At 33.2% G+C, this 27,589-nt stretch overlaps 1 long non-coding RNA gene across 1 annotated transcript; it reads right to left on the reverse strand.

Annotated features, from left to right (window-relative positions):
- Positions 1-15,138: 15,138 nt before the first annotated feature.
- LOC107939649 (uncharacterized) lies at positions 15,139-18,342 on the reverse strand. The gene is made up of 4 exons (XR_001695206.2): positions 18,137-18,342; positions 17,879-17,949; positions 16,273-16,534; positions 15,139-15,601 (listed from the first exon to the last, which is right to left on the reverse strand). It is a non-coding gene; the product is annotated as an uncharacterized lncRNA (long non-coding RNA).
- Positions 18,343-27,589: the final 9,247 nt, after the last annotated feature.

Raw genomic sequence — 27,589 nt, forward strand, 5'->3', positions numbered from 1 at the left:
CCCTAAACCCATAATCCCTAGACCCATGCATAATCCATAAACCTTAAAATATTAACTCGTCATAATCCATAAACCATAAACCCTAAACCATATATACCCTAAACCATGCATAAACCTTAAACTATAATAATGATAATTAATTAAATATTTTAAAATTAATATCATCTCTTTTATGATTATATAAGAATTTATTTAATATATAAATTGACAAACAATCAGTCATATACCCAAAAAGCTTTAAAACTATTTTAAATAATATATACTATATAACATTTTTTATTTTTAACATATATTTTTATATGTTTTTATTTTCAATTTTTTTCTACATGTCATTAATTTAGGGTTTATAGTTTAAGGTTTCAAATTTAAGGTCTATAGTTTATGGGTTTAGGGGCTAAGCATTAGGAGTTAGGGTTAATGGGTTAGGATTTATGGTTAGGGTAGTGTTTAGAGTTTTAAGGGTTTATGGTTTGAGACTTAGGGTTTACAAGTTTGGTAATTTAAGGGTTTAGTGGGTTAGGGTTTAGAGAATGGTGTAGTTAATTTATATTGTTTATAAAGTCAGTTTCAGATATGATCAAAATAAAATCAAAATAAAAATAAGACCTTATTTTATTTGTTATAATTTGGTCCTATCCAAAATAGATAGTTACCTATCCATATCAATTTGCTACTTTTTTTTTATTTTTCAATAAATAATTTGTTATATTTTTAATATATTAAATTTAATATTATCTCTTTTACAACTATATAATAGACTATTTAATATATAAATTAAAAATACTAATTAATCTAAACCTTAAACCCTTAACTACAATCTTTAAAACCCTAAATCATAAAACATAAACCATCAACTCTAAACCAACCCTTAAACCCATAATCTATAAACCTTAAAATAGTTTAGATCTATAGCGGCGTTTTTCCAAAAAGCGCCACTAAAACTCAAATCTATTGCGGCGTTTTTTGAAAAGCGCCACTAAAACTCAAATCCATAGCGATGTTTTTTAAAAAGCGCCGCTAATACTCAATCTATAGCGGCGTTTTTGAGGAAGCGCCGCTATTGCCACTGAAGCTCAAAATAAATGACGCAGTTCAGCTATAGGTCGACCGATAGCGGCGCTTTCTGAAAAACACCACTAATAGCGGCATTTTTGATAAAGCGCCGCTATTGCCACTGAAGCTCACAATAAACAACGCCGTTCGGCTTAATCTTTTAGTGGCATTTTTATAAAAAGCTTTCTTAAAAACGCCGCTAATTCTCGATCTATAGCTGCGTTTTTTTTAAAAACGCCGCTAATACTCGATTTATTCAATTTTTAGTGGCGTTTTCTTTTCAAACGCCGCTAAAAGTCTGTTTTCTTGTAGTGTTATGCTCAAAATTATACTCACGAAAAGCCCGAAGAAATTTATTACTCGCACAACCTTGATAATTCCAAGAAAATATTGATAATTTCGAATCCATAAAAATAGATAGGAATATATTAATAAAAATAAATAACACCAAAAACCTTACTAACAGAACCTTAAAAAATCGTTCTTAAATTCTTTTACCTGGGTCTGGAGCAACAGCTTCTGATTCAGCACTTCGTACCATGGAGACTGTTTGAGCCAACTTAGATATAGAATCACTCAAAGGAATTTTAGAATTATTTTTAGTTCTAAAATTAACCCCTTTCCCTTTTGAGTGATTTTATTAATTTTTTTAGTAGGTCGGAAACCCAATCTTTACTCCCCATCGATTTCCCCAAGTTCCGAATTTTATTACCACCAGGGGATATCACATTAGTCTTCTTTAAAGGGTCCCCTCCAGCTGTTCCTTTCACATTGAAGGACACAGCAGTGTGTCTATTTGAGTTAAAACCACCGGGGAAATCAGCCACTTGGATATCAACCGGTTCTGACATTGAGGAAATTGACATGGTTTGCGCATTTGATCCATCTCCCACGCTCTCCTCCTGTCCACTAAGGACAGGATTAATACAAGAAATATTCATAGATGAAGCATTAATAAAATTCGAAGAAAATTTTAAACATTCTGCGCCAATCGGATTTTTAATGGAAGGAATAATCAATGAATTAGTGCAGCCCCCTGCTTCATTAATAGAACGATTCGGCGCTATGCAAGAATGGCCCAAAATTTCATTGGCCTGATCCAGCTCACTACCAGGCTTGTCCGTATTTGTGTTTGGCCTTATTGGGCCGACTGCTCCATTGATTTTATTAGCAGGTAAACGGTCCACTGGACCACTCACAGCTGGCCTGCTTTTATTACCAGTTGACCGACTGACATCCTCATTAACAGCCCCCATCTGCTCCTTTCTGAAATAGAGTTTTCCCAATTTTTCATCCGCAAATTCTCAATAAATTTTCCAGATTTGAAGATATCCTTCAATTCAGCCGTTTGACCCTCATTTCCTTTATTAATTTCAGCTTCCAAATCCAAAACTTCCATATCTACTAAAGCATCAAATCGAGAACCTGATTTTCTTTCCCGAAAACTAGCTTTGCAGGAATTACTACTCCTGAAATTTCGCACTGCTTTCTTCTCCACTACCATCCAAGGCCCGTAAACGGCGCTTTCACCTTCGCTGACCTCCTTAGCCTGAGTAACTCCCGACTGGTCCTTCTCCGATGAAGCCTCTGGTTGCAATGAGCCGCAAAATTCTTTGGTATGTCCATATTTCCTACATGTAAAACAAATCGTAGGAAGACCTTCATATTCAACCTTCTGATACAAACCATTAACACGAACTTGAGCAATCAGGGGCTTATCCAGGTTGTTGTAGACGGCCATCCTAGCAAATCTGCCTCTAGCTCTGCTATCCGTGTTAAAATCTAACCGGAGCACTTTGCCAATGGTCCCTTCAATTTCCTCAATTATTTTCTTTTTGTACAGGTACCCTGGAACGCCTAGAAGTCTTATCCAAGCCATCACCATGGTTGGATATGGTTGTGAGGGGGTAAACTCTTTGGTCCAAGGTTGGACAGTCAAATATTATCCATAAATTAACCAGCCCTGCGACAGTACTTTAGCATAATCGCCAGTTGATTGAAACTTAGCCAGAAAATATCCATTCTCAATATCCATGAGATGGAAGGGCATGGATGGATTCCATAGGCTACTGATACGACTGTGAAGCGCCCCATACCCAACATTCCTTCCAAGCAATTTTAAGACAACCGTGGACTCCATTTCTTTAAATAAAATTTGTTGGATTCTTTCAGAAAAAGTCAATAGTAGGAATTCCATTGACGAAAGATTATGTATATCTCCATCCAAAAATTCCAGATCTTCATCAGCACTAACACCAGGAGACTCCAACCCTTTCTTATTCAGAGACCCAAAAGTAACCCCCAAAAGTTTGTCCTTCCAAGAGATCGTAGGGCCAAAACTGGATTCAACCACCATATCAATAATTTCCTCTTCACTACCATTTTTGAACTGGACTTTTTTCGTGTTGCAATCAGCAACTACCTGATCAACACCACCATCTTCATCTTCCGGCAGAGAAGAAATAGCATCAACAGACAGAGAGTTTTCCATTTTTTTATTCATTATAAAATTTTCTTACTAATCAAGTAAACGTATACATAGTGTAAATCATGGCGATGGTAAATATATTTATTAAACATATATTTGGATATAGTCTCCAAATTATTATATATTTACAAAGTTTGGGCTTTTATTGGTTTTTGTCTTTAAAAAAAAATTAGTTGATTTTCATGCTGGTTGGCATGTGAATGTATATTGTATGAAGATTTTGGCTAATGAATTGGGATTTTCCAGTTGGAATGTATCACTTTCACTCTGATCACCAAAAGTGGGTGAAACAAAATCACGATATAGATTCTATTCTTGTGTAGTGAAATAACTTCTTATGGACCCTGGAATAAGAAAAGGTTTGTGCACTAAACAAAAACTCACTTACACCTAATTTTAATTATTAAGTTTTATTCTAATTTAGTTAGTTTTGATATTATTATTATAAGAGAAAGTGGATTCAAGTGTTTTAAAGCGCCATTATTTTTTTTATTTAAAGATTAAAGAGTAGTTAAGTCTACATTTATGTAATTTATAAAAGAAGAAATTTAAAATAAAATCTTTTTTTCTTTTTGAACGAATATAATAGATGTTGTTAATATAATTTTAAATTGTAACTTTAAAAAATTATAAAATTAACTTTTTAGAAATTATAACTTAAAATATATATGAATCAATGGTATTCTTAGGTTTTGTTCAAGTCTAATTTTGTGATTGATTTTAATTTGCAAATGCATAATTTATCATATTAATTTAGTATTTTTAATTTTTATATATATATTTCTTAGTATTGAATGTAATAATATAAGGAGAATTCGGATTCAACTTTAAGAATAATATTATTAAAATAATCTCAAAATATGAAAGGAATTTTAATTTTAAAAAAAATTAAAAATAATTTTCGTAATAAAAAAGGCTCCATGATTATGGTTAAGGTTGTTGATTGTTTAGGATGCGATGAGCAGCTGTCAATGCTGTTTCCCATAGAGGCATGGATTCGCTTAGCCATTTCCTCTCTGTATCTTTACTGTATTCCCTTTTTTTTTTCACTCAAATGGAGAATAATCAGCTTAAGATATTTTTAAAAAGAATTTAAATTTAAATTTAAATTCAGTTATTAATAAAAGAGTAAACTACAAAAACAGTTATCCAACTATGTCTTTAATTCTATTTTTATCAATTTATTCACTAATTTTTTGAAATTAAATATTTTAATTACATTTCTATTAGTTATTGTTAAATGACAGAAAATTGACGTAGGCTTTTTTTTATTTGTCTAATAACAATTTTAACCTTTCATTGTTTACACATTCTAACAATTTAATCATAAAATTTAAAAAAAAAATAAACAAATTTAACCCTCAATGTTTATAAAATTTGTCATTTTAGTACTAATTCTTAAAATTTCAATAAAATTAGTTCTCAACATTTAGAAGGATTTTCATTTTAATTATAATTCTAAAAATATAAAAATATATTTTTAAAAAGTATTTTTAAATATTCCTTGATATGCCTCCAAAACATGCTCAACAATAAGAGTATTTAACACTAGTTATATTGTGTTCACTTTAAACTAATGTCACCTTCGTAAATATGGTAAAAAAATCAAGTTAACTTAAATTCAACTATCTAAGTGCCATAATTTACATTAATATCATATTATTTAATTTACTTCCTCTAAAATATTAACAATTTTTTAAACTATTACCGAACAATTATTCAAATTTTTGTTTCTTGTTTTAAAAATATACAGAGACTTAATCTTTGAGTAGAGAAAACAATGCAACGTGAAATATTTCATATGAAATGAAAAACCTAGAAAAGTTTCTCTTTTCACCTTGGCTTTTCTGACTTGGATGTATCATCAATAACTTCCAAACTTAGGTAGTCCCAAATGCATTGGTCAAATGACCAAATTCCCGAAAAATTTAGTTCAGGAATTGAAAATACGAGCTAAACTGAACAAAGGGAGATAACTTCGTCAATTTCATGTCTCATGGGATGTCCAACTTCATCTCTCTCTAATGCCCATCAATTCATTTCATGTTCATTTCTCTTTGAATCATTTGATATATTTTTCTTTTTGTTTCCTTTTGTATGTTTTGATTTTTTTGATTTATACTTTTTAGATTTTTTAATTATTTAAATTTTTTATCCAAAAACAATTTTTTATATTTTCCTTTTTTGAAGCTTTTAGAATTAGAACTAAATTGAAAAGATTTGTAAATGTTCGGTCTAAATTTATTTACTTTTTTAAAATTAGAACTAAAATTACAAATTTTATAAACGTTGAGGAATTTGTTAAATTTTTAAAATTTAATATCAAATTGATAGAATGGATAAACATTAGGGCACTAAATTTGTTATTAGGCAAATAAAAAAAGGCTTATATCTATTTTTCATCACTCATCTAATAATAACTAGCAAAAAAAATTGACTAAAATATTTAGTTTAAAAAAATTAAATAACTAAATAAATAATAATTAAGTAACCAAAATAAAAATAAAGACATAACTGATTATGGCTTACCCTTAATAAAAATAATGTTGCATAAATTTAGAAATTAAATCATAACATCTACAATCTCATTACGATATATTCGAACGGCAACTTTTATATATATATATATTGATGTCCTTCAGCTTTGTCAAAGAATCCTAAAGGTTCACATGTCAAGAATCACAAGTTACAGTATTGTGTTCCCTCCATCTTTGAAAAAAAGCATGGGAATGCCTTTGTTGATGGTTTATACAGTGGTGTCGATAGCTTAAGAAGTTCACATGATCGTATTGAGAGTCACATGCGATGCCTAAACATGCAAATCAAGATAAATTGAAGAGTTTGTGCGTGCTAGAATTCAAACCCATACCTTATAACGTATAAGGCGTTCATGGATAAGATAGATATCGGTTGAGGTGCCTTTGTGCCCTTTTCAAGGATGATACAAAATCTCAAGACAAAAACAGAGATAAAATTCTCTCCAATACAAAAGCTTCATAGTGCACACAAGTTTGAATATATCTATACCATATAATAATGTGATTGACTGAGTTGATGTCACGAGTAAACTCAACGCCAATTTAATCTTGGAAATTACTAAAAACCATTTATAAAAAAAGTAATTAAATGTTAATGCTTTTACTATTTTTATATGAAATGTTTAAATAAAACAACTAAAAAGATCAAATGTTGAGGGATTAAACCCAAACTTGATGAGGATTTATTCATAAGTGTTTTATCACTTTACCTCTGATTCTTTCTATTGAATAAATGTTTCATAAATATATTTTGGCAAAAGGGTTTAGATAACCCTTAGTAAAGAAAATAATTGAGTACTTGGGAAAAAATACACCCAATTGAGTAATTAATGATGAAAAAAATCAATTAAGCCATTTCGTTAACAAAAATTGCCGTTTATCGACTTGATTGTGAACAAATGTTGATATGGTTAGCGAAAGTAGTGAGAAATTGACACGTAATATACCATATGGACAAGTATATTGTGTTGAAAAAATTGTTTGTGAAAATGCTCTTGTTGCACAATGAAAATTTAAAATTTTTCATAAAACCAAACATTTGTTGTGTTATTTTTGATAATAAATTTTACCAAATTTCTTTCCTTTGTTTTTCGGACTAGCGAGGCCTACCGATTTTTTTTTCTACCAACTGATCTTCTTTGCTATCTTCGATCGAACCCTTAGTTGTTAAGAGAGTGAACTCTTAATTTGAACTGAACACAAAATGAAAACTCTAACTTCCAATGGAGAAAGTTTTAATTTCTCTATGGAAACCAAAGATCGAAAGAACTCAAGTACTCACAAAATTTAGATTTTATTTAGTGATTAGTAAATTTTGCTAAATTTCGATAGAGTATCCACGTATGTTTGAGTTGTGTTTTTAACTATCCCATAATCCCTATTTATAGGGGGAAATTACAAGAATTCTACTTAAAAAGAAAGAGAGGAAAAATAATATTTTAATAAAAAACTCATAGTCCCTTTCGAACACTATAATGTCCATCCCCTTTTTTTAGATAGGTTGGTTGGGTTTTTCATGCATTGGGTATAATTATATATATAGTCTAGTTTTAAATTAATTTAAAATAAGCTCATATAATTATACAACCCAATTGTTAATTTTCTATTTTCAAAATATTATTTATTTAATTAAATATAAATAATTAAGTCGATTAAATTATTTCTCTCAACCCAATTTTAATTTCGTTAAAGTCATGATGTTTTTATAGTATTAAAATACACGAGTAAATAAATTTAATTATAATGTTCAATAAAACTATGATGAGTAATTAATTTAGTTTTTACTTTAAATATAATTATTTAATTACAAGCAATTAAATAATCATTAAAATAAATTAAATTAATTTTTAAGTCATCTCTTGTTCCTTTCGAGAAAATATATTTACTAGAAATGGTAATTCATGCAACATTTATCTCTTTCATCATTTTCATTCATTTATCATATCGGTTCTTTTTTATCCATATAGGGTTGTGTTGAATAAGTGGAGAGATCAATTGGACAAATATAATTAAGGTTTAAATAATTTGTACTTAAGTTTCGACTCTTCGTCTATTAATTATAACAATATATTTCATGGAGTTAATCCACTAAAAGTAACATGACCAAACTCCCTATTATTATAATGACTCGATCTTGGTCGGTGTCGAAAAGATAAATTTTGAGGCTGATGTTATTAAACTGAGTTGTTCGAAAATTTAAAAAATTAAAAAGATTATGGGTTAAATACGAGACTAGAGAATAGAACTATTAAATTATTACATTAGATAAGTAATTAACTGTAGCATAGAGACTAAATTAAAAAAAATAAAATCAATTAGCAAATGAACAAGTACTTACAAAGTTACTAACCAAGTATTTGAAATTAATCATCCTATAGTTAATATTACGCTAGTGGGATAAAATGATCTCCACTATCCATATCCATTAATTCTTGTCAAAACCAACTACCGCCATTGAATTTTTGTTCACTAAAATTTATTTAGGTTAAGCAAATATGATCATATATATTAATGGGAGAGTGTGTAATATTATATATCTGGTCTAATCATCAAACTTGAATTATGGAATACTATATTAGTCACTTGACTATTCTCCATTAACATCCAACTTAACCTCCAGCACATCACGAATTAAACTAAATAAAACATGTATAGTTTTAAGAAAGTACAAGGTCGTGAACTTACTTCACTTGCCTCATGATACACAGTGACATAAATATGCTAACCTATGTTGCATGCATAACTTAACTACTCTTTTATAGAAGTCTTAAATAATTAAAGAAAGGAATGTGAGCCTTAGGTTTTTCAAAACAATGTACCTCGCGGTATACAGTAGTTCATCTATCTGATATAGAGGTTCGCACCCCTGCTAGCTTGCACAATCTAAGACTTTCATGGGGTAAGTTTCTTTCAACAAAGTAAGTCTTCACAAACTACCCCTATGTGTTTGGATACCATGAACATGGTTCGCAGGGTTTCTTTTATAGCACATATCAAATCCTTTAAAGGTTCGCAGTTAGCAAGTTGCCAATCACGGGGGTTTACACTTGGCACAGTTCGTAACTCTGTCACTTTGCAGCAATTTTAGTGAACTTTGAGTTTTGTTAGGTTGATTAGTTTATGTTATTGCTTATGGGGAACACTATGTTATAAATTACTTATTTAAGGTGAACTTGTAAAATTAAGAGAACATCAATCAAATTTGGACTATCTTTATAAATTTAAATTTTAGATGCATTTATAAAACATTATCTATTCGCGAATAAAAACTTAAGGAAAAACATAAGGAAGCATATTAGTAAGTAAGTCCTAAAACAATCAACGAAGTCAAAAGAATTATATCTCTAAGCCCAAACAGTATTTTCACATTGCCTTTAATCCAAAATTCGCTTGTACGACCTTTACAGCATGTATACTTCACTTGGATCACTCGCCTCGCCATTGCTCACCTTGCGATCTAGCTGTCTGTAATGAATAGAGAGGAGTGTGTGAGTTCTCGCGAACTTAGTGAATATACAAGAAAGAATAACCACATAGCATACACAAAACATAAGTTAAACAAAAGCTTTGGCAAAGTTGTAGAACATACGAACACGGTTCGCCATACTTACGCGAACTTTGGTTCATAAATACCTACTATTAGATAGCTTAAGAATAGCAAAACACATTATTTCAGAAAACATAAATTTATTTTCCTGTTGGATAAGCAGATCTCTTTATAACGCCTCAGAATGACTCAATGAGTCTTAACATGTCTCATAAGTGTAGTATAAAACTAAACATTCTCCAGCGCACCATGTCCTAGTGAATGAAGCTTAGCTCGACATTCCTTTATCTCTCCAACCTGTCTTAGGGCCTCTCGCTCAAATCACAAAACATAAAGGTGAGTACTCACAATCCTATGGTAAGCCATTATATCCAATGGTTTTAGGAAAAACATATTTGTCAAAACATGTAGTTAAAACATAGAGGTCGCATATTGTAAGGAGCTCGCAGAATTGTTCATATTGAGCTCATAATAAAGAGCTCGCATGTCATTGTTCATAAAAACACATATTCAAAGCACGACCACAAAAAAAAAGTTTTTAGAGAAAGCTTACTCTCAGAACTTAGGTTAAGACCCTAAGCTCCAGATAAACATTATGGTTTGCCCATACATGTGGCGATCTTTAGACACTCAACAATTTACTAAAAACCTTTAGACAAGCTTCGCTTTTCCCTTTTCTTTTCTTGTAGACAATTCTATAAAGTTTGAAATTTCACAAATATACATAAGTCACTAATAGACAAGGCATATAAAAACTCATACATAAACACAAGCAATCCTAGGTTTGTACATGCTTGTCTTTTGGCGAACCTAGTCTCTTTTGTTGCAAATTCTTCTAAACACAATATAAGAAAAGAGTCTTACATTAGATCTTGAGAGCTAAGTTTTGGGTTCTTAGAACTTGATAATAGAATAATCGACAAAGAATTTGAGAGAGTTTTTTTATTTAACAGTATATGAAATTTCTAATGGAAAGGGCTTAATTTATAGGCACTTAGTGTTTTGGTGTTCTTAGGATACCTAGTTGTAGTAGAAGTAGTAAATAGTTACGTGCATAAATGGTGCTGTGAAGAGAAAAGTAAGTTGACTTCCTAATTTTTAGTATAATTACCCTTTGACTACTCCTACTTTTGACTTTTGGCCCAAACAAAGATAATAGCTCGCCAGGCCCACTGGAGATCCTTGCTTCACTAAACCCACTGGTGATCATAGTTCATTGAATCCACTAGTAAACACCAGCTAACAAGACCAACTATCGAACACTAGCTTGACAGACCCTACTAGTGTACACCGTCTCGCCAGACTTGCAAACGTACATTGTCTTATCGAATCTGTTGGTGTATACCTTTTCGCCAGACCTGTTGGTGTATACTAGCTTATCAAGCCTTCTAGCGAACTCCAACTCGCCAAACCTACTAGAGATTGTAGTTCGTCAAGCTCAAACTTCTAGGCCCTATTTTAGAATGTTATAACTCTCTCCCTCTTAAGAAATTTCATCCTTGAAATTACTTAGAATAGATGAGGATACTGACGCTTCATTGCTTCTTCTGTCTCCAACGTGGCTTTGCAGGTTTTGCGCTTTCGCCAAAACACTTTAACTAAAGGAACTCTCTTGTTTCACAAGACCTTTTCCTCACAAACTATGATTTCAACTAGTTCCTTGTCATATCCACAACTAGATCACACCTCAATTTCATCCACTGACTCAACATGAGATGGATCTATTTGATACTTCCTTAGCATGGACACATGAAAAACATCATGGATTCGCTCAAGTTCTGGTGGCAGCTTGAGTCAATAGCCACTAGACAAATCCTTTCAACCACTTCATATAGACCTATGAACCTTAGACTTAGCTTCCCCTTTTGCCCAAATCTCAGGACTTTTTTTTATAGCGAGACCTTTAAGAACATTTGCTCGCCTACCTGGTGCTCAATATCTCACCATTTTAAGTTAGCATGGGACTTTTGTATGTTTGATGCAATCTTTAGTCATTCGCATATCATCTTTACCTTCTCATCTATTTCTCGAACTAACTCTGGTCCAACCATTTGCCTTTCATCTAGTTGTGTCCAATACAAAGGAGTTTTACATTTTCTTCCATATGGCACCTCAAATGGTTCCATTTGGATGCTTGATTGGTAGCTATTATTGTGCGAGAACTCATTGAGAGGTAGATATTGCTCCCAACTTCCTGCGAATTTTAACACACAACTTCGTAGCTTGTCTTCTAGTACTTGTATCACTCTCTCTGTTTAACCATCTGTTTGTGGATGGTAAGCAATACTAAAGTTAAGTTTTGATCATAAAGCTTCTTGCAAACTTTTCCAGAATCTTGAAGTAAGCGAGAATCTTAACCGAAAGTAATGGAAACCGGTACACCATGAATTCGCACTATTTCTGTGATGTATATTTCTGTCAGTTTTTGCAATGTATAGTATGTGTGAACTTTCAGTAAGTGCAAACTTTTTGTGAGTCGATTCACAATCAGTCATATCACATCTTTCTTTGTCGAAGCTAGGGGCAAGCTTAAAACAAAGTCCATAGTGATCCTTTCCCACTTCCAATCTGGAATTTTGAGTGGTTGAAGTAATCCTAAGGGAATTTGATGCTCTGCTTTCACCTTCTGGCAGGCTAAGCACTTCGCCACAAAGTTGGTGATATCTCCCTTCAATCCAGGCCACTAATATAGTTCACAAAGGTCACGATAAATCTTATTACTTCATGGGTGCATAGAATAAAGGCTGTTGTGAACTTCAATAAGTATCACATGTCATAGCTCTTCATCATAGGGTACACAGAGTTTTCTACGAAAACAGAGTACCTCTTATTTATTTAATGCGAAGTCCCCTTGAACTCATTTTTTTTACTTGGCGAACCCACTTTACCAAGTCTTTTTTGGCGACTTACTTCTCATTTATTTATTGTGAGAGGGTAGGCTTCACTTATAGTTTAGCGAGCAGTCCCCCATTACTCATCACACGCAAAAGCGAGAACAGAGCTCATAACTCACTCATTGATTTTCTACTTAAGGCATCTGCAACCACGTTTGCCTTTCCAGGGTGATATTCTATCACACAATCATAATGTTTCAACAGCTCGATCTACCTTCTTTGTCGTAAGTTCAGCTCTTCCTGTGTGAGAAGGTACTTGAGGCTCTTATAGTCTGTGTAGATGGTACATCGCTCGCCATATAAGTAGTGTCGCCAAATCTTGAGTGCGAACACCACAATTGCTAACTCCACGTCATGAGTTCGGTAGTTTTGCTCATGAAGCTTCAACCGTATTGAAGCATAAGCTACCACCCTGCCTTCTTGCATCAGCACGCAACCAAGTCCTATCTGTGAAGCATCAGTGTAAACCACAAAGTCTTTTCTAGATTTTGGTTGAATTAGTATATGTACTTTATTAAGTATCACCTTAAGTTGTTCGAAACTATTCTGTCTTTCATCAATCCATGTGAACTCCTCATCCTTCTACGACAACTTTGTTAAGGATGATATTATGGTGGCGAACGCCTCAACAATTCTGCGATAGTATCCTGCGATCCCCAGAAAGCTTCGCACTTCAATAACACTCATTGGTGATCTCTATTCTAGAAGTTTAAGGTCTATATGAACACCTTTTTTAAAACCACATGACCCAAGAATGCCACCTCTTTAAGCCAAAACTTACACTTGCTAAGCTTTGCGGACAGTTACTACTCTCACAGAATCTGTAGCACAGTTGGCCGATGAGCATCATGCTCTTCTTCGGTTCATAAGTACAGTAGAATATCATCTATGAAGACTACCACGCACTAGTCCAAATACTCATAGAACACTCGAATCATCAAGTTCATGAATACAACAAGTGTATTTGTTAAAAAAAGTGGAAGTAAAGCTAAACAGGCTGATTTCAAGAGGATCACCTACCTTGGCGGACAATGTAGTGCCCCATGCCCTACCCTTAATGAGGATCCAAGACGGTGCGTTACAGCCTTACATCTTTATATATTCTTAAAACCTAAATTGAAAAGAATTTGGACTTCGCTAACAATTACCATAAATAACAAATTAGAAAATATTGAATCATGATGTAAACCATTTCAAATCAAAATCATAAGTTTCAATACAAAAGTTTGAGAAAATCGTAGTTTGGCGAAATAATCTTAATTACAAAATATTATTCTTCAGAATTCTAAGCTTAAATGCCATCCCCCACTGTCACGCGTAACACAAATTCATTAGGAGCCTCACAACAGTAAATATCCTCTAGCGTAGTCCTAGGCCTATCCTTTACTTCTTCGTTAACCCTAAGATGGAAAGGTAATGGAGTAAGTTTGAAGAACTTAATGAGTTCTAAAGTAGATAGAACAAATAATATACATAAAACGAACAATTAATTCCTTTCCATCTTAGTGAGACAGACAGTTCGCCTATAGGTGAATACCATACACAAGCGGACTGTACACAGTTCACCCATTGGCGATTACCATACTTGCAAAATTCTTACAATTGACATTGTTCTATTGGTGCAAATACTACATCCATGCATACATGCAGACACCCTTCTTCATTATATCAAACACCTTAGTCCATGTTCAAAGATCATATCATTTGTTCATTTCCCTTTCTTGTCATGCTTTGTCGATCTGGTTTGCAATTTCTCTTGCCCAACCAGAGGCTACATTACCATTCTCATGTATCATGATCTGCCAATTCAATGCTTATAACATTGAAGGTAACACCATGAGTTCATTTCCTTTTTGTTCAGACCATATAATTCTTTTCAAAGTCAGGAGGGACACTGACTTAACACGAAGCAAGGTCCTTACAAAATTTACATAGACATTCCAAACCAGACTTTTCATAGTGAACGTTTGTTACTTTAGTGCAAACACTTTACCTTTACAGAATAGGTGAACTATAACACCCCTAACTCGTATCTATCGCTAGAATAGGGTTATGGAACATTACTATAAAAGCGTAACTCAAATCATTCGTTCTCAACATTTCATAATCATTGCGAATTTCAATCAAACACATGCATAACGTTCCTAATTCGAGCCCTCGAGGCCTTAGAAATATTTTAAAAATGAATCGAGACTAAATTAGAAACATTTAAAACTTCAAGAAAAAATGGAAAAATTCACATTGTAGGGGTTACACGATCGTGTGGCCAGGCCATGTGACTCACACGGCTAAGACACACGCTCATGTCTCAGGCCGTGTGGACATTCAAAGTAGGGACACACGATCATGTCCCAGCTCGTGTTCGTGCTCATGCTCGTGTAACTATCTGACTTGGGTCATACAGTCAAGCTACACGCTCGTGTGCTAGGCCGTGTAACTCTCAAAATGTAACTTTAAAAAAACTACAGTGGACGCATAGTCGTGTCGCATGACCATGTCTCACACACGGCTGAGACACATGTCCATGTCTTAGGCGGTGTGGACAAAAAATTGGCCAAAATCAAGCCATCTTCTTCACCTACCTCAAGCATGCACCTAAACACAATTTGCGCATATGACTAAGGCATCAAAACATATTCAAATATGCATAAAATGACCAATTCAAATGATCAAATACTATTCAATTGATATGCCATATAGGCACCTCAAAAGCAAACATACAAATTTACTTAAACATATACAAGTACTTGACACTTTTCATTCATCAACACCTAAATCATTTTCATCTCAAACTTATCACAAATTGACCTATATCACTTTAGCTTAAACGAACCATTTGTACCATACCATTCACACATTATAAGTACCAAACTATCATAATGTAACCATCATCAAATTGGCACCAAACAGCCAACTTATACATACCAAAATCCATGTCTAAGCATTTAAACAAACATCAAACACAAGTCCACCTATACATGCCATTATAACCTTTTCTAAAACATTAAGAACTATCGATATAATCGTTGGATAGTATGATAGATCTTCGACGAACTTCCAAACTGATCAAGTTTTCGATAATCTGAAAAGTAAAGGAAAAATAACTACGTAAGCAATGAATGCTTGGTAAGCTTGTATAAATTTTAAACATAACGTTTCATTTCAATAATGAACTTTATAAGGTAAGCAAAAACCTATTCCAATGCCATAAGATTTATCAAACCTTCCATTTACTTACTTTAGCTTCAAAGACATTATCAACTCAAAAAATAGTGTATTTATCCACAACCTAGATAAATTCATCCATAACTTAAGTAAATTTCTCACATATAAGTAAACACTTTAACTCATCAATGTATTTACATTATCACATTGCTCTTAATTATGAACTTACCATTTTATTACATTTCCTCACTCATATCATTTGCATAACACAAGACATAAACATAAACATAGGCCAATTATGCAAACTTGACACAAGCCTATATATCATCATCAATACACCAGTTAGTGCATATACTTATAATTCACTCGAAATATCATAAGGTAAGTCATATATATATGAATAACATCACTTGAAATCATCAATTTCATGAACATAAACATACTTTCGTTGAACAATACCTTTTTATTCCGTTTCATAGATTCATGACATAAGTCTTTTGAATACTTATCAATCCCTTCCTTTTCATACCCGTTGAATCAAATGAAATAACATCGAATAATAGAAATAATATTTTCAGTAAAACTTACCTGGTACAATACATTGGCACGAAGATTGCCAGGCTCAAAGCCTGATATAATACAGTGGTACGAAGCCTACTAGGCACAAAGCCTAATATAATACACCGGAATGAAGCCTACTAAACACAAAGTTTGATATAATACACCGGCACAAAGCTTGCTAGGCACAGAGCCCGAGTATCACCAACACAAAGCCTGCTAGGTACAAAGCCCGAATATCACCGGCATGAAGCCTGCTAGGCAGAGAGCCCAAATATCACCGGCATAAAGCCTGCTAGACACAAAGCCCGAATAACGTTACGTTTCTATTTCCTAAAACATAGCTAGATGACATTCAAGATTTAACCAATAGAAATAGTATGAAACATTCAACTCAGTTAATAATAATCGTATAATGAACTTACCTGGCTAAATTGCAGAAATATCAAAGTATAGGGGCTTTTTGGTAATTTTTCATTCTTAATTTTTCACTCAATCTTGATCTAAATTAATAATTTTATTCAATTAATTAATTTAGATAGTAAAACAATTTATTTTATGCAATTTAGTTGTTTTTGATATTTTTACAAAATTACCCCTAACATTTTACTTTTATTCAATTTAGTCTTTGAGCCTAAAACATGCAAATTAACCATTTTTAATGCCAATTCACATCAATCAAGTATTCATGGCACACAAAACAATGCATTCATGCAAAAAATTCATAAGAAATACTATTTTAACAATTTAATCCCTAATCAACAAATTCATTAAAAATCACTTAACAAAATACTTTCACATAACAACTAATATTTCAAATTCATTAATTAACATAAAAAAATCACAATATTCGTCAATGGAAACATTCAAAATCGAAGGTACGACCTAGTTGCACCTAGTTGCAACGATCTCAAAAACATAAAAATTATTAGAAACGGGGCTAAATCAAACTTACATGCATATTGTGAAGTTTGGACGAAGCTTGAGTATTCTTTCATGGAGGTTCAGCCATTCAAAAAGAAGAATGAAGAAAAATTTTGATGAATTTCAATATGTTTTAAGTTACGTTTCAACTTATTTACAAATTTGCCATTAAACATATTTTATTTTATCATTTTCATTCAAGTTGTCGTCCAACCATATTAATTAAGGCTAAATCACAATATAGGTCCCCTCATTTCGTTAATAAGCTATTTGATCATCTAAATTTTATAATTACTAAGTTTTGTATCTTTTACAATTTAGTCCTTTTTCTTTAATTAACTATCTCGTTAAAATTTTTCAACAAAACTTTAATACCACCTTAATGACATTCTGTAAATAATTATAAAAATATTTATGACTTATTTTATAAAAACGAGGTCCAGATACCTCATTTTCTAAAACCACTTCACTTTAGGGTCTTACCACTTAAACTTAATAAATTGCTTATATAACATAAATTATCAAATTAAAAACCTTTTAAAACTATATTTGACTCGTAAATATTATTATTTAATATTTACGAACTTGTCAGATTTGGTGGCCCTGAAACCACAGTTTCTGACACCAATGAAAATGGGTTGTTACATGAACTTACCTTATACCAGATATGAAACAAAAGCATTACACATATAAGGGGTATGGAGAAACTCACCAGATATTGTAGAAAAGTTCAGAAAGCAGGACCCTTGCCCTTATCTCGGGAGTTTTCAAGAGTCTCTTGAGCTATAATGTCAATATTTATCTTATCAGATCATTTTACCAACAACTAAACAAGTTTTAACGAAAACATGAATATGAAACTTAGAATATGAAAGTTTCCTCCTTCCTTATTTTAAACTAACCTTAAAGCATAAAACGCTAGGGCATTGCAAATAACTATAAAAATAACTTGAGTTTTATTGGCATTTACCAGGTACCAATGTCGATGGAGTTTGCTGAATATAACAAACTCGATCCTTCAAGCAAGTCTTAGTTCTAAAGTTTTTCGACAAATGCAAGGAAGATTTAGAGAGAAAATAAGGTTTGCCAAAAGAAAGCATAAAACTTGCTTAGGAAGCTAATGTTGAATTTATACAAGTACACACGAAAGGAAAACTTAGTGGGCAAACATTTCACCTACCACCCTTCTTTTGGTACTTGTGACTAACAACTTTCTTTATCATCTTAAATGTATGTCATTTCCATTTCAGAACTCTTGTCCCATTTTAACTAATCTTTTGCACTAACCAGTTGGTTTAACCAGAACGATAAGATAATAGTATAGCTAACAATTCTTCCAAGCTAAGGGATTAACATTGATAAATAAATAAATAAATATTAACATCTATCAGCTGGGGTGGCATATACCCTATAAAGGAGTCTGCTAGACCACCAATGTGATAGCCCGAAATAGGGCCTAATCGGAATAGTGGTTTCGTAACCACAAATCCGAAGTGAAATAGTTTAATTTTATAAATTTTTATTAGTTACTGATTGATTGAAATATTGTGTGAAAATATGGATAGGAAATTTTAATGCTTTAGTGCTTAATTGAATTTTTAGGACTAAATTGAGAAAAATGCAAAGTGTGTCTAATTAGTGATTAAATGACTTAATTGAATTATTGCATGAAATTGGAAGTGTTTATGTGGCAATTAGACCATAAATTAGTGTTATGGACACAAACGGGTATTTCTAGAAAAATATCTAAGTAATGGGTCAAGGGCATTTTTGTCCAAATTGGGTAAAAGACAAAATAAAGAGAAAATAAGTGTCCATCTTCTTCAAAAAAATCGGAAGCTTGCTGCCGAAAGTTTCAGGTTACCATAGTTAAGGGTTTTGATTTTCCTAAGCTCAATTGTAAGTGATTTCTTGCCCCGTTTTTAATTATTTTCGTATTTTTATGCTTATTGAAGCTTGAATTTCATGTTTCTACCATTTAATTTAAATGAAATTAAAGTTTAAAAATTGACCCATTCATGATATAATTGTAAATTGATTAGTGATGTTAGATAATGAATGTTTGAAGTGTTAATTACAAGTTTTACTAGATGAATTTCAATGAAAAATGTTGAAAAAGGGCTAAATTGTGAAAGATGGTAAAGTGTGCATAAAGTTGTGATTTTGTGAAATTGAGGCCCGTTATGAGCATGAAATATGATTTAGTGAAGTTTGAAATTTAAGAATTTAGAGAATTTTATTTTTACGAGCTTAGGGACAAAAGTGGAATTTTTGAAAAGTTATGGGGAAAAATGTAAATGTGTCAAAATGTTGTGTATGAATTGTATTTGAATGGAATATTGATAAAATGTATTAAATTGTGTTAATATAGATCAAGAAAGAAGAAATAGTGCAAGTGATCGGGGAAAAGAGAAAGTTATCGACTAAATTACAAAAATAGTCGTTTTGCATCCGAGGTAAGTTATATGTAAATAATAGTTATATTTGTATAAATTGTGAATTATATTTGATATGTGAATTAATATTGAATGTGGAAGGAAAGTTGTTCATGAATTATTCAAGTGATAAAGTGTTGAAAATAAAGTGTTAAGTGTAAATTCCCGGTTGAACTTAGGAATAGAATTGGATACAAGTGACATGTCACTAGAGACCAGTGTTACAGTGTTACAGTGAGTCTCGGGTGCTGGGTGATCTAGCATGTGTTGCAGACACCTGACAGCTTGTGTGAGCAGACCCGTGGACATTTCCAGTGTTATTGATCAGTGGTAGCTTCGGCTACATTTCAGTGGTAGCTTTGGCTACATCCAGTGGTAGCTTCGGCTACATATCAGTGGTAGCTTCGGCTACATATCAGTGTGGCACTTATGTGCTAAATCTCTACATATCCGTGTATATTCCAAGTGTTCAACGGGATTAATAATGAATTAAAGTGAATATGAAATGTTAAGTGTGAAAATGTATATGCAAGTGAATTGGTAAGATTGTGTATGTGTAAGTGATTGAAGTTGCTAAGAAATGTTTTGATTAGTTATATGTTAAAAGTGTTAATTATTAATTGAGTAATTATTGTTTACATGTAACTTACTAAGCTATTTATAGCTTACACATCTCTTTCTTTCCTTTGTTTTATAGTGATTTGAACTTGATCGAATAGTGGACCGTCGGAGCTCGTATCACACTATCATAACTATCTCGGTATTATGTGCTTTTCAAAATGTTTAAACTATGGCATGTATAGAGTCTTAATCATTTTGAGCATGTCCAAATGATATGGCTAATGTTAGCTATTGAAGTAGTTATTAAAGAATATGTTTTGGAGTTATGTATGTTTAAATGGTAACTAATTCAAAGAAGCAGTTTCTTTGACAGCAGCAGTGACGTGAATGTGAAAAATCACCATAAATAGTAGAAATGGAATTAGAGGGTGAATGATATATAGAATTAAATCTTATCAAGCCTATTTTTACATGAAAGAAACGGTGTAGGCAAAGGAATTTTATATTTTGAGATATTTAAATTTTAGTGAGACAGGGTCAGAATGGTTTTTGAAGTCCCCTGTTCTAACTTTAGAAAATCATTATAAATTTTACAGAAATAATTATAGGTCATAATTTATATGTTTAGATTCCTTAGTGAGTCTATTTTCAAAATAAATTAATGGTAACCTTATATGAATTCTGTACAATTAGATATTTGATTTTTAGCGCCAAGAGGTCAGATCTGTCGAGCTGTGAAACAGGGGATACTTTAATGAATAAACTGTACTAATGTGCTAAGTCAAAAATTCTGAAAATTTTATGGTAAGTAGGAATATGAGTCTAGTTTCACGGAAAATTTACGGATTTAAATTTTGAGTTTCGTAACTCAAGTTATAATTAAATTAGTGACAGTTGCGCAGGTGGACAGTGTTGTTATGAACAGTGAATTTAATTTTAAAAGCAAATTTTTATGCTCCGAATCGGTAAGTTAAATTGGATGACATCTCGTACTCGATTCCGGAGACGGACTCGGGTAAGGGGTGTTACATTTAGTGGTATCAGAGCTACGGTTTAGTCGATTCTCGGACTAACATAGCGAGTGTAATAGACTATCTATACATGCCATAATTGAATAATGATAGTGTGACGACTCCTGACATCTTAAAATGTTTTTTTATAGTAACGGATTCTAACTGAGATACAGCTGATGATGCTCAAAGTAATGTGCCTGTTGAAAGTCGATTCGAGACTCAGGGTCAAGGAGATGAGGCTCGAGAATCTTTTCTCCAAATGATGAACAATTGGTACACTGAGTTTGTTAGAACTAATCCTAATGCTCAACCTCCTCCGCCCCTCCTATTCCTCAAGCTGTTCCCATAGCTCCTCAACAAACTGAAGTGTTAAAATTGTCAAAGCCTCCAGTGGACAAAATTCGGAAGTATGGAGCCGAAGAGTTCCGAGCTAATGTAAATGATGATCCTGAAAGAGCAGAGTTCTGGCTTGATAATATTATCAGAGTGTTGGATGAATTATCTTGTACTCCAGAAGAAAGTCTCAAATGTGCTATCTCATTGCTGAGGGATTCGGCTTATAATTGGTGGAAAACTTTAGTGTTAGTGGTGCCTAAAGAGAAAGTTACATGGGACTTCTTTCAAGAAGAATTCCAGAAGAAGTATGTGAGTCAGCGTTTCATTGATCAAAAGAGAAAAGAGTTTCTTGAATTGAAACAAGGGCGCATGACGGTAGCCGAATATGAGCGAGAATTTGTCAAATTAAGCAAGTATGCCCAAGAGTGTGTATCTAATGAAGCTACATTGTGTAAAAGGTTTGAAGATGGATTAAACGAGGATATCCGATTGCTAGTGGGAATTCTTGAAATTAAAGAGTTAGTGGTACTAGTTGAAAGAGCTATCAAGGCTGAAGAATTGAGCAAAGAGAAAAGAAAGGTGGAAAGTGAAGCAAGAGATGAAAGAAAAAGATCAATGGGCAAGCCATTTCAGTCTCAAGCGAAGAAGTTTAAAGAAATGAATACTCGATCGAATGTTTCTAGTGTGAATTTTCAAAGAGATCGAGGAAGACAATATTCAGGTTCTAAAGCTCAGGCAACTTCTATGGCAAGTACAGGTAGTGTTAAACCTACTAGACCGGAATGTCAACATTGTGGAAAACGACATTTGGGGGAATGTTATTTAATCAGCCGAGCTTGTTTTAAATGTGGATCTCAAGATCATTTTGTGAAAGATTGTCCGGAAAGAGAAGAGATAGAAAAGTTTCAGAATGTGAGATCGAGCAGTGTGACTACTAGAGGAAGACCACAGAGAAATGTGGGCATTGGAACTAGTGGTAGAGGCGTAACAAAAGACACGACTGTAAGATCTGAAGTAGGAGCTCCAGCAAGAGCTTATGCCATCCGAGCTAGAGAGGAAGCATCTTCTCCTGATGTGATCACTGGTATATTTTCTCTTTACGACACTAATGTTCTTTCATTGATTGATCCTGGTTCTACTCACTCGTATGTATGCATGAATTTAGTGTCTGATAAGAATTTGTGTGTTGAATTGACTGAGTATGTGGTTAAAGTGTCGAATCCTTTAGGCAAGCATATGATAGTTGATAAAATATGCAAAAATTGTCCTTTGATTATACAAGGTCAGTGTTTCCCTGCCAACTTAATGTTGTTGCCATTTGATGAATTTGATGTTATTTTGGGAATGGATTGGTTGACATTACATAAGGCCAAGATAGATTGCAGTCAGAAAATTCTTGAGTTGAAGTGTGGTAGTGGTACAGTTCTTCGGATTGAAACAGATAAGTCAAATGTGATGCCAATTGTGATTTCTGCCATGTCTACTCAGAAATGTTTGAAAAATGGTTGTGAAGCATATCTTGCTTATGTGTTGAACACAAAAGTGTCTGAAATAAAGATCGAATCAGTGCCAGTGGTATGTGAATATGTAGATGTGTTCCCAGAAGAGTTGCCAGGTTTGCCTCCGATTAGAGAAGTAGAGTTTGGTATTGAAGTAATGCCAGGTACTGCTCCAATATCGATTGCTCCCTACAGAATGGCACCAACTGAATTAAAAGAATTAAAAGTGCAATTACAAGAGCGGACAGATAAAGGATTTGTTAGACCAAGTTACTCTCCGTGGGGTGCTTCCGTGCTATTTGTGAAGAAAAAGGATGGGACATTGAGATTGTGTATTGATTATCGTCAACTTAACAAAGTGACAATGAAGAATAAGTATCCATTACCCCGAATAGATGACTTGTTTGATCAGTTAAAGGATGCCACAATGTTTTCCAAAATTGATTTGAGATCCGGATATTATCAATTGAGGGTTAAAGAGTCAGATGTGCCAAAGACTGCTTTCAGAACCCGATATGGCCACTATGAATTTCTTGTAATGCCTTTTGGTCTGACTAATGCTCCAGCTATTTTTATGGATTTGATGAATCGAATTTTCCGGCCCTATTTGGATAAATTTGTTGTGGTGTTTATAGATGATATTCTTATTTATTCCCGAAGTGAAGCCGAGCATGCTGAACATTTAAGAATTGTGCTACAAACGCTGCGAGAAAAGAAATTGTTTGCTAAATTTAGCAAAAGTGAATTTTGGCTTAGTGAAGTTGGATTTTTGGGGCATATTGTCTCGGGAGATGGCATTCGAGTGGATCCGAATAAGATATCGGCAATAGTTGAGTGGAAGCCTCCAAGAAATGTATCTGAAGTTAGGAGTTTTCTGGGCTTAGCCGGATATTATCGTCGATTTGTAGAAGGTTTTTCGATGATAGCTTCACCGATGACAAAATTGTTGCAAAAAAGATGTTAAGTTCGAATGGACCGAGGAGTGTCAACAAAGTTTTGAGAAATTAAAGAAGTGTTTAACTGAGGCACCAGTGTTAGTGCAACCTGAGTCAGGAAAGGAATTTGTTGTTTATAGTGACGCGTCACTAAATGGGCTTGGATGTGTATTGATGCAAGAAGGAAAGGTGATAGCGTATGCTTCTCGACAATTGAAACCGCATGAACGAAATTATCCTACCCATGATTTAGAGTTGGCTGCTATTGTCTTTGCTTTGAAGATTTGGCGTCATTATTTATATGGTGAGAAATGTCGTGTTTTTACAGATCATAAAAGTTTGAAATATGTTATGACACAAAAAGATCTGAATTTACGGCAAAGAAGATGGTTGGAATTGTTGAAAGATTATGAACTTGTGATAGATTATCATCCGGGAAAAGCTAATATAGTTGCTGATGCTTTGAGCAGAAAGTCTCTCTTTGCTTTGAGAGCTTTGAATACGAGATTAACATTGACTGAAGTTGGATCATTGTTTGCAGAGTTAAAAGCTAGACCATTGTTTCTTCAAGAAATTTGTGAGGCTCAGAAAGTGGATAATGCAAAGAAGAAAGACTCAGTGTGCAGTGGACAATAATTCTGATTTTCAGATTGATTCAGATGGATGTTTAATGTTTCGTGATAGAATATGTGTTCCGAAAAATGTTGATTTAATTCAGAAAATTTTGCAAGAAGCACATGATAGTCATTTGGCAGTTCACCCCGGTAGTGTAAAAATGTACAATGATTTGAAGAAATTTTATTGGTGGTCGGGTATGAAATGGGATATCTCCGAGTATGTGACAAAGTGTTTAGTGTGCCAACAAGTAAAAGCTGAACACCAAGTACCTTCAGGATTACTTCAACCTATTATGGTGCCCGAGTGGAAATGGGATAGAATTACTATGGATTTTGTTTCTGGATTGCCATTGTCACCGAAAAAGAAAGACTCAATTTGGGTTATAGTTGATCGATAGACTAAGTCGGCTCATTTCATTCCTGTGAAATGAGTTTTTCACTTGACAAGTTAGCTAAATTGTATATTGTTGAGATAGTCCGATTACATGGTGTACCTATGTCTATTATCTGATAGAGATCCACGATTTACTTCAAGGTTTTGGAAGAAATTACAAGAGGCATTGGGTACTAAATTGAATTTTAGTACAGCATTCCATCCCCAAACCGATGGACAGTCTGAAAGAGTAATTGGGAAAGATATTTACCTTTGGTGGAATTTGCTTACAATAATAGTTATCAGTCAAGCATAAAAATGGCACCTTATGAAGCGTTGTATGGACGAAAGTGTCGGACTCCATTATATTGGACTGAACTTAATGAAAATCAGTTACATGGAGTCGATTTGGTAAAAGAAACCGAAGAAAAAGTGAAGATAATCCGTGATTGTTTGAAAGCTGCATCGGATCGACAGAAGTCGTATGCGGACTTGAAAAGAAAAGAGATTGAGTTTCAAGTGGGAGATAAAGTATTTTTGAAAGTGTCTCCATGGAAGAAAATTTTGAGATTTGGCCGTAAAGGCAAATTAAGTCCAAGATTTATTGGTCTGTATGAAGTGATAGAAAGAATTGGTCCAGTGGCTTATCGATTGTCTTTACCATCGGAATTGGAAAGAATTCATAATGTGTTTCATGTTTCTATGTTGAGGCGATATCGATCGGACCCATCACATGTGATTTCACCGACTGAAGTGGAAATTCGATCGGATATGACATACGAAGAAGAACCGATTCGAATCTTGGCACGAGAAGTGAAACAGTTGAGAAACAAAGAAATTGCTTTAGTGAAAGTGTTATGGCAACGACATGGGGTGGAAGAGGCAACATGGGAAACCGAGGAGGCTATGAGGAAACAGTATCCCAACTTATTCACTGGTAAGATTTTCGGGGACGAAAATCCCTAAGGGGGGAGAATTGTGATAGCCCAAAATAGGGCCTAATCGGAATAGTGGTTTCGTAACCACAAATCCGAAGTGAAATAGTTTAATTTTATAAATTTTTATTAGTTACTGATTGATTGAAATATTGTGTGAAAATATGGATAGGAAATTTTAATGCTTTAGTGCTTAATTGAATTTTTAGGACTAAATTGAGAAAAATGTAAAGTGTGTCTAATTAGTGATTAAATGACTTAATTGAATTATTGCATGAAATTGGAAGTGTTTATGTGGCAATTAGACCATAAATTAGTGTTATGGACACAAAAGGGTATTTCTAGAAAAAATATCTAAGTAATGGGTCAAGGGCATTTTTGTCCAAATTGGGTAAAAGACAAAATAAAGAGAAAATAAGTGTCCATCTTCTTCAAAAAAATCAGAAGCTTGCTGCCGAAAGTTTCAGGTTACCATAGTTAAGGGTTTTGATTTTCCTAAGCTCAATTGTAAGTGATTTCTTGCCCCGTTTTTAATTATTTTCGTATTTTTATGCTTATTGAAGTTTGAATTTCATGTTTCTACCATTTAATTTAAATGAAATTAAAGTTTAAAAATTGACTCATTCATGATATAATTGTAAATTGATTAGTGATGTTAGATAATGAATGTTTGAAGTGTTAATTACAAGTTTTACTAGATGAATTTCAATGAAAAATGTTGAAAAAGGGCTAAATTGTGAAAGATGGTAAAGTGTGCATAAAGTTGTGATTTTGTGAAATTGAGGCCCGTTATGAGCATGAAATATGATTTAGTGAAGTTTGAAATTTAAGAATTTAGAGAATTTTATTTTTACGAGCTTAGGGACAAAAGTGGAATTTTTGAAAAGTTATGGGGAAAATGTAAATGTGTCAAAATGTTGTGTATGAATTGTATTTGAATGGAATATTGATAAAATGTATTAAATTGTGTTAATATAGATCAAGAAAGAAGAAATAGTGCAAGTGATCGGGGAAAAGAGAAAGTTATCGACTAAATTACAAAAATAGTCGTTTTGCATCCGAGGTAAGTTATATGTAAATAATAGTTATATTTGTATAAATTGTGAATTATATTTGATATGTGAATTAATATTGAATGTGGAAGGAAAGTTGTTCATGAATTATTCAAGTGATAAAGTGTTGAAAATAAAGTGTTAAGTGTAAATTCCCGGTTGAACTTAGGAATAGAATTGGATACAAGTGACATGTCACTAGAGACCAGTGTTACAGTGTTACAGTGAGTCTCGAGTGCTGGGTGATCTAGCATGTGTTGCAGACACCTGACAGCTTGTGTGAGCAGACCCGTGGACATTTCCAGTGTTATTGATCAGTGGTAGCTTCGGCTACATTTCAGTGGTAGCTTTGGCTACATTCAGTGGTAGCTTCGGCTACATATCAGTGGTAGCTTCGGCTACATATCAGTGTGGCACTTATGTGCTAAATCTCTACGTATCCGTGTATATTCCAAGTGTTCAACGGGATTAATAATGAATTAAAGTGAATATGAAATGTTAAGTGTGAAAATGTATATGCAAGTGAATTGGTAAGATTGTGTATGTGTAAGTGATTGAAATTGCTAAGAAATGTTTTGATTAGTTATATGTTAAAAGTGTTAATTATTAATTGAGTAATTATTGTTTACATGTAACTTACTAAGCTATTTATAGCTTACACATCTCT

This window comes from Gossypium hirsutum, chromosome A12, assembly GCF_007990345.1.
Source record: "Gossypium hirsutum isolate 1008001.06 chromosome A12, Gossypium_hirsutum_v2.1, whole genome shotgun sequence".
In the NCBI taxonomy this organism is placed as follows: Eukaryota; Viridiplantae; Streptophyta; class Magnoliopsida; order Malvales; family Malvaceae; genus Gossypium; species Gossypium hirsutum.